Here is a 6383-nt window from a genome sequence, read left to right on the forward strand (position 1 = left end):
TATATATACATATATACATACACATTTATATGTATGTTTGCATGTATACATGTATATATGTATAAATATGTGTGTGTGTGTGTGTGTGTGTGTGTGTGTGTGCATGTGTGTGTGTGTGTGTGTAGACATACAAGTAGTTAGAACGGTGAATAGACTGATACATTGATTGATAGAAAGACAGATATATATATATACATACAAATGTATGTATACGTATATGTGTCTGTGTATATATATGTATGTACGTAAATATGTATATATGGGACGATGTATGTGGCTGGTACCTTGTGGTGAATAAAATATCACTTGATATACTGTCGTGCCTGTATTGTTTCTCACCGCAAGTATTTCTATAGCCAGGAGAGTCTCTCTTCTGGATGTCTTTCGTTTCTTTTACAATATATTTTGTAATAATTTTTTTTTCTTGTTAATCATGACGAAATCCTTAAAACTTAATCATCGGCTTTCTATTCTGTAAATAATGTAATGCAAGCTAGATATTTGGCTGTGAATCAATCCTACAGCTATTTCAGCACTTGAAAATCCCTGTAAATACTTACATTTCACTAATCTACTAATCCACTAGCTTAAAGTAATTAAGTACATCAACTAATTGAGATTTATATGAGTAGTTTATATTTATTAACATTACCAAGGAAATTTATGATAATTAACTTATATCTCCACCACAACCACTTGTTTAAACTATGACATAAGTTAGTGTTCATTCGTTGAAATCTTATATTCAGTTTAGGTTTTCTAAGGGTGTTGCAGTTTAAGGTGCAATTTGCTAATCAGGTTTAATTAGACTGAGACATCTCCAGATTCGACACCACCCTTATTCTCCACTACAATATGTTGTTAGTTATCTTAAATTAATTTAAACCCTGAATTTGTCTTTCTTGCTTTTCTTCGCCAGATTTAAGATATTAGGTTCCTCCATCTATTGGTGTAATGATACTTGATAGATAATCGTTTGACTCAACATCACATTGAATCTGTTATCGACCCCTTTACTAATTGTTTCCTTGTTCACACCAGACTCTTCTTCATTTATAAAGGATGAATTTTGGAATGAGCAATGAATTCTCACATTTAATGAATATGTCGCATTTATTTGTTTGGCATAAGATTCAGAATTCCATTACACAGACACACAATAGTAATGGAAATGCTGAAAGAGGAACAGCACTAAATACATTAAAATGCTTCTTTTTTTTGTTTTAGGCTCAATTCCTCTGGAGTTCAGCCTGAATTACATAACTTGTTGGACTTATGAATGCATATAATTAAAATGCCAATGACGAGGTTGGTTTAGAACTTAGTAAAAGCATAGCACAATATAAATACAGTGGCATTTAACAGTGTCCTTCATAGAGACAGTTATGTATCCAAATTAAGCACTAGAAATATTTCTATATCCAATAAGAAGACAAACTATGAGAGATTGTTCATAATACATCTAGTCTCACCATTTTACGTACATTTCATTAACATAAGAGGATTATTAGTTACATAATGCAAATTACTTGACGAAGATCTTTCTCCAATCGTCAGAGACTTGTAACTTTTAAATGTAATGTCATTAGATTGAAAGCTGTTGACAAAATTCACCATCGTTAAGAAAGCAGACGACCGTACAATTACAATACCTGAATGGGGATAAATATATGGAGTTCTAAAAGATGGTTATTTGTTGCACAATTCGAGGAAAAATTTACATTAGTTGTATATATAAATATGTTATGTAGCAAACAATCAAGTATTCCTTTGATATATGATGTATATAACATTACTTCTTGAAATATTTCTACTTATTTCACATTTTCTTCACTCCTTATCAAAACAGAAGCGGATGAATAAAAGAATTGGTGGCGCAGCGGGAAAAACATTATTTCGAGATATCCATTACGTTCTCGACTGAAATCTTTTCCAGGTTCGAGATGCTTTTTCCTATTTCGAAGTTAAAGAAGATAAATATTGGAGTCGATATTATCAACTGTAATGTAAAGTGCAATGGTGCTCCAGTATGGGTGCCATTGCTCACAGTACAATTACTGAATTCAGTGCCAGAATAAAATAAAAGGTTCTTATTTGAATGAGGGGCCTATGATGGTTATAAAATCCCTATAAGAAGACACTTTTAATATATAAGGACCTTTTCCTACACCTCACCGTGTTACCCGTTGTAGACCTACATAAGGATAAAGTTCTACTAGTAACGCAATATTTCAACAAAACCTCTATCACATTCTTTGTCAAACCGGATGTTATCGTTTATTATGGGTTACTGAATGCGGCCAATCGTCACGTTCGTTGCAACATTGAATACTGTGTTTGATTGCAGTATTTGTTTCGGTTCGCCACACTCTGAGCTCAGATTCTACAGAGATCAAATTGTGTATTTCATTCTTTCGAGGGCAATAAACGAAGAATATACAAGGCGGAGTTCATAGAATTTCAGACAGGATATCATGAAGTATCTGTTACAATGATGTGGTCTAAGTTCAAATTCCACCAACATATTCAAACCCCACCGATGGCTATGTCCCTATTCCTCTCTCACTGAGAAGAGGTGCCAAGGTGAACTGTGACACAACGCTATACCGAATATTTCTGCAATTAGTCAGGTCTCCCATAATCACAACACAGGTATGGCATGTTCTTTGATGATCCAGAACTGTGGGGATCGAACTTGTAACTCTTTCTCCGCCCCAATTAAACCCACAAATAAATGACTCCAGAGTTTCAGAAACCTTGAAAACACCCTCAACGAAAAAAAAAAAAAAATCACCACCACTGCCGCCGCCGCCACTAACGATGACGGAGACGATCCATTTTATTTAACCAATGCCTCCATTTACCAATTTCTGTCGTCCCACAAAACGCCAATTCCTCCATCGATGTTATATCAATATTTGTTTCACAACTCAAGCAACGCCATTTTAATTATTCTCTGGCGTCTTCTAGTCCCGTTTATGCATACATACAGCTCTTCTCTTCCGGATGAACAGGCGTAGAAGAGAATATTAAAACCGGATTTGAAAATAAATATGGTGTTTAATTAACTGTCAAGTGTGTTGTGATTAGGTTTAAGCGTGTGAATTGCGTTATGGAATTATTTAACTAGTTTAATTAGTAATAGTTAAATGCATGTCAACAGGTAATACAATGAACATCACTGTAGACATATACTGAAAATCACAGTGTTAGCAGTAACTTAACTATTGTTTTTCTCGCAGATGGTGTGTCTGAGAAATTTCCCATCATAAATATTCCTATTTATTTTTTATTTATCAATAAAATGTGACAGTTATTTTAATATTCTGCAATCTACGGTCAACACCACGTGCTACACTAACGAAAATAAATTATACGTTGATTTGATTATTTATAACAACCAAAACTAACAAAGTTGCGAGGTTGTGTGGTAAGAAGTTTGCTTCCCAACCAAATGGTTTCAGGTTCAGTCCCACTGTGTGACAGTCTGGGCAGATGTCTTCTACTATAGCCTCGGACCGACCAAAGCCTTGTGGGTAAATTTGATAGACGGAAACTGAAAGAAGTCTCTCGCATATATGTGCGTTTGTGTGCATGTGTGTGTGTCTCCTCTCTCTCTCTCTCTCTCTCTCTCTCTATCGATGTTTGTATGTGTGTCTGTGTGCATGTGTCTGTGTTTGTCAGCCACAACCGATTGACAATCGGTGTTGGTATGTTTACGTCCCTGTAATCTAGCGGTTCGGTAAAGAAGAACGATTGAATAAGTATCAGGTTTTAAAAAATAAGTAATGGGGTCGATTTATTCAACTAATTTTTTTTAAAGCGGTGCCCCCAGCATGGCCGCAGTCTAATGACTGAAACTAATAAAAGATAAAAGAAAACATATATATATAATATATATAATATAGATTTTCTTGTTACGCTAAGAAGCAGTGTAGGGTACCAGAATTTTCGACTCGAGTTAAATATAACAAACAGCTCCAAATTGCTGTTAAAGTATCTGTGTAAGAGCGAAGGCTATATATCAGCACTACTATACGGGTTGACTATATTGATATACGTATATAAGGGAGAGTTGTTTGCTAAAAAAAATGTATATATATTTGTGAAAATAAACTTACATATGCCCATGAGATGTGGTTAAAAACATAATTTGCCATCGTTGATATGAGAAACACAGACATACTCACAACACACACAGTTGTTATTTACCTAAATTGCAAACCTTTCATTTAAAAGAAAATTAATTAGAAACTCTTCAAATTTTTATCTCACTTTTGGAGAATATCGTAGCAAAAAAAAGTCAGTTTTACTTCGTCATGTTCATATCATCGCTTGTTTTTCTTTCAGATGTAAACTAAGTTTTGTGCCAACAAACTGTCGTTATCAATTAGAATGTTAATCTATAATCTTGCAGTAATCTTAATCCATCGGTTAAGATACAAAATTCCACTATTTGCTGATTGGTTTTAAACGATAATTTGGACTGCGACCAAACATTCTTCGGTTCAACATGTCAATTCTTAGAAAGCGAAATTCTTGAAATACAATAAAGATGAAGAACTACTTAACTCATAGACTTTTAGAGTAGGAAATAAATTTACAATGTTTCGTTAATATTGTTTAACAAGCCATTAAGAACATTGGTAAAAAGTAGTCGAGGTAATGGTGGCGGGAAGAGGTGTAATGATAACTACAAAAATAACAAACATGTCGGAATTTCTTTATTCACTCGATTGAAGATGCGCGGCCTGGTGGTTAGAGTATAACTTTTTAGCATCTGAAAATAGAGGTTTCGATTCCTGGACCGTACTTTGAGTTGACAGATGAGTAATCCTGCGACAAACTGGCGTCTCGTTTGGTGGCGAATGTTGTGATCTTATTAGAATCATGTAACTTGCACTGTAAATCCTAGAATTCGAAACAGTAATTTCCAGGCGATGGTGATGATGATTTTTTCGATCAAAAATCCAAATCCGCATCGAAAATTAAAATGAAATCATGAAACTGGTGGGTTTCGCAAAGAAAATAACACAAAATGAAACATAACCAGTCTTCGCTGAACCGTTTGCTCTTCCTTTTCTGTCTCCTTTTCGCTCTTTCGCCTTTCTTTGCACATACTTGCGTGTATATATATTCATAGGCGCAGGAGTGGCTCTGTAGTAAGTAGCTTGCTTCCCAGCCTCATTGTTCTAGGTTCAGTCCCACCGTGTGGCACCTTCGGCAAGTGTCTTCTACTATAGACTCGAGTACGTGCATTTTTTGCCCTTACAAGGCCGCTGAGGCTTCGATGTGCCGCCACCGACTCCTCCTCCGTCCGCACGCGGGAGTCCTCACCCTTGCTGTTGTAGTCGCACTTCGCCTCGCACTTCGCCTCGCACTTCGCCTCGCACCTCGGCAGCAACCGCGCTCGCTCGTTCGTCCCCGTTCCTCGCCGGTCTACGCGTCATCGATGTATATGCACACACACACACACACACATATATATATATAAACACACGCACTATATATATATATAAGTGTTTGTGTCTTCGTGTCTGTGTTTGTTCCCCACCACCGCTTGGCAACCAGTGTTGCTGTGTTTACATCTCCAGAACTTTAAAAAAAAAGTCCTGGGGGTCGATTCATTCGACTAAAAATTCTTCGAAGCATTGCCCCATCATGGCCGCAGTCTAATGATTGAAACAAATAAAAGACAAAATATATAAGTTAAAATGGAGTAGTTTTGGTGAAGCATTATATGATATTTCATTTAAAAGACTTGTTGGGGAAGGGCGGAACAATACGAGAAGAAATCACGGAAACTACTAGAAGAAAACAAAGTTGTTTCTATATTTCGGGGCTTTTTGAGCGAAATACAGAAATATAAGCTAATACTCCAAGGCGCAGGCTTAACCTTTCGGTAATAAGTTTGCTTCCTAACCACATGGTTCCGGGTTCACTCCAGTTGCGTGGTACCCTCGGCTAGTGTCTTCTGCTATAGCCACGTGCCGACCAAAGTCTTGTGAGTGGATTTGTTAGACGGAAATTGAAAGAAGCCCGTCGTATATGTGTATGTCTTTGTGTCTGTGATTGTCCCCTATCACCGCTTGACAACCGGTGTTGGGGTGTTTATGTCCCCGTGACTTATGGTCGGGAAAAGATACCTTTAGAATAAGTACCGGCTTTCAAATAAAAATACTTTCGATACGTTCGACTGAAATGAGACTGCATTGGACAACATGGTCGCACTCCAATGACTGAAACAAGAGGTAGAAATATATATATATAGATAGATAGATAGATAGATAGATAGATATCTTTTTATTATAGCCACACAGGGCTAAATACAGAAAATGGACAAATTACAAAGTAGAGCTTTTCTTGGGGGGGGGGATAATTTG

The sequence above is a fragment of the Octopus bimaculoides genome, chromosome 1 (genome assembly GCF_001194135.2).
Source record: "Octopus bimaculoides isolate UCB-OBI-ISO-001 chromosome 1, ASM119413v2, whole genome shotgun sequence".
Classification (NCBI taxonomy): Eukaryota; Metazoa; Mollusca; class Cephalopoda; order Octopoda; family Octopodidae; genus Octopus; species Octopus bimaculoides.